The following is a 3,239-nucleotide window of genomic DNA, read 5'->3' as shown; positions in this document are numbered from 1 at the left end:
CCATTTATCCAAAAATGTCACCAAACTGTGCCAAATGTGTTTTTTACATCAATACTGGGGGTTTGTTAAAATTACTAGGTCATGTAGCAGCTGGACCCACCGGTGGGTCCGTAGGGTTCTAGGGGTTAATTCAGCAGTTTGATTGCTTACTCTACAAATATTTAGATGTATAAAGATTAATGCACAAGTGAGACAAGAGCCTCTGTGCATATATAAATATTCATAAAAATCACAAACATTTCTGCAGACAAACCTTATCAACAGAAAATACAAATAGATCTTGCTAATGCACATTTTTTTCTACAGTTACAGTATTGTTATTTTTAAGGCAGGTTTTGCACAGTGTGTCAAAGCTTGGCTTTATATTGTGCCCATGTCGTAACAAGTCTTAACAGGAAGACAATCGTAAGGTTTAAGCCAAGACCTTTTATTTGGAATCAACAGTTTCTTCATTAATGAAAACAATTCTCCCAAAGTAATCTTAAACAGTGCCCTTTGTTCAACACTTCATGACCATCTCACACAGTCTTTCTAGGTTGTCTTAAATGCTGCATATGGCAATGGAGAAAAGTTCAAGTCTGTTTAAATCATGACTTCAGTTTAGGACGAAAGCTTGAATCTATATCTCCAAAACTACAAAGAATTTACATAAAATGTTATAAGTGGGAAAGAACGAGCATATCATTGGAAAAACGATGGGAACCATGGAAAGGACTGTTGTAATTGTGAGCAAGCAGTCCCATTTAAAGTGGTCACTGTGAGGCAGTGTCTACGTCTTACTGTTATATGCTAAAAGAAACAATGATCCCACACATTTTCCATCCCCCACTCCTGGAGTATTTACTAGCCATGACAACACTTAAAGTAATAATAACAAAGCTTGAGCAAGCAAACATTTTGAGTTTGGAATGTTTCGTCAATCTAAACTCTCCCAGCAGCATGTATTCACTTATCCATGTATTGCTCAAATTGTAAGGCAGTTTTTATGGTTTATACCATAAATTTATTCTGTTAAGCTTTAATTATATTTTTGATATTTGCCATTATTTTATTTATTTATTATTTCACCAAGCTAGGACATCTAAACCCAATGGTTTAGATTTATGTCTGGATGGAATTTAGAAAAGCTGCATGACACATGGGTGCCAAAGCAAACCTCATCTCCTTTGCCTCCTCTGGGCTTTTGACCAAATGTTGTCAGTTGCATTCTGTTTTTTTCATGGCAGGTTTGTGTGAGTAAGAGAGAGAAAGAGAGAGAGAGAAAGAAAGAAAGAAAGAAAGAAACAAACTAACTAACTAACTAACTAACTAATTAATTACTTAATTAGTAGAATATCTGTAGCAGTACACTGCAAAAAATGGAAATCTGTATGAGTTATTTTTGCTTAAATTGAGTGAATTTTGTCTTGAATTGAGGAGATAAGTGAGACACCTTGCCAATGGAACAAGACAATTTACATTTAAAATAAGAAGAAAACAATTGCTTTGTCGTATTTCAAGTGAATATTATATAATTCTCTTATTTTAGGAGTAGAAATACTCATTCCATTGGCAAATCGTCTTATTTACCTACTAAAATTAAGGGTAAATACACTTATTTTAAGAAATTTTGTACTTATTTTTAGATGGTTTTTGCGGTGTAGCTTTACAGGTCTGCCCAAATTTTATGTTATTTTTTTCATTTCATTATTTTTTTTATTATTCTTATTTATTTATTTACAGCACTTTGAATTGTTGTATTACTGAAATGTGATGTTTAAATACATTTGCTTTGTCTTGGCTTATCAGTTTAAAAACTGTTATAAAGATATGCAGACTGTTGGGAGGTACACAAAATATGTAGACAAAATTGAAAACACGTGTGGAACATGACAAACACCCTTAGTGGAAAATATATACAAACAGAATCTATGTACTGTGCACATAAAATGCAGCTGGTGTAAGTCCAGACTATGACCTGAACTAAACGTCTGTTTGATTTTTAGAAGTGGATGTTTGTATAATGTGAGCATATTTATGTCTTTGAGAAAAGTCTGGATGAAAGTGAGAGTATGTGGCTGTAAGGGTGCATGTATTAAAAGTGCACTAGGGAGAAAGTATGTAAGTGGTAATTATGGGGGAAGGCCGACTGCTTTTCCAGTTGGGCCAGAAGCAGTTTTGAAGCATGTTTGTTCTGGATTTAATACAGATTCAGTTTGGTGCAAACCATGCATTCTCCATGTGGGTGAGATCTGAGGCAATGCATTTTGACCCCCTTCTTTGGACTTTTGAATACCACAGTCCCCTGTACTGTCCTGACCACCAGGTTTAAGTCCTTTCTATCATGTGCAGTGCAGCTCCCATACTACAGTTTGATGCTACAGTAGGACAGGATGTCTGCAGTCTTGATTTTGTAGAACTGTGCAGGCAGCAGAGAATGACAGCCAGTCAGCTCCAACTTCCTCAAAAAGAGGTTGTTTTGCCTATTTCACAGGTTGGAGGTTTCCTCAGCCCATAGATCATTCTTTCACATTGAGAACGTCTTCACTATAGTGGCTCTCATTATTGTTAGATATGAAACACACCACGGTGTGTCTATAGAGTTTGTAACCATGTTTATCGCGTGAACAGTGCAGGGTTGGATCTAGAGGGGGGGCCTGGAGGGCCACAAAGTTCTCTTCTAAATCAGACCATGGCAGTAGAGTTACCATTAAGCAAAATGTCCTTACTGTGGCATTTTAAAGTAAGTTTATTATTATATTATATCGTCTGCCTTCAAGGCCCAGGTAAGCAAGACCAAGGCAGAGAAAATGACCAATGCGCTGGCTTACTGGGCGGCCCTCGACTGCAGACCCATTGCTTTGGTAGTAGATAAGGGGCTGGAAAAGATTCTTCAGATTGCACTGTCTGACCCCACGTATGAGTTGCCATGCAGAGAAACGGTAACAAAGAGGGTCCAGCAGCTCTACGACAATGAAAAGGAGGAGAGAGAGAATTTTTTGAAAAAATGAATGCATCATTATTACTGGGGATCATTGGCCCTCAGTCAGCAATGCATATTACCTTGGTGTGATGCACAGGTGTCAAGTAACGAAGTACAAATACTTCGTTACTGTACTTAAGTACACTTTTTAGGTATCTATACTTTACTCCATTACTTATTTTTCCGCCTACTTTTGACTTCTACTCATTACATTTTCACACCACAGTTTTGCATTAGGATGCCACTCATGTCTGTCTGGAGACGAACTTGGACTCAC

This window comes from Cyprinodon variegatus, unplaced genomic scaffold (assembly GCF_000732505.1).
Source record: "Cyprinodon variegatus isolate N-32 unplaced genomic scaffold, C_variegatus-1.0 Scaffold2283, whole genome shotgun sequence".
Classification (NCBI taxonomy): domain Eukaryota; kingdom Metazoa; phylum Chordata; class Actinopteri; order Cyprinodontiformes; family Cyprinodontidae; genus Cyprinodon; species Cyprinodon variegatus.
This window is presented reverse-complemented; position numbering follows the sequence as displayed.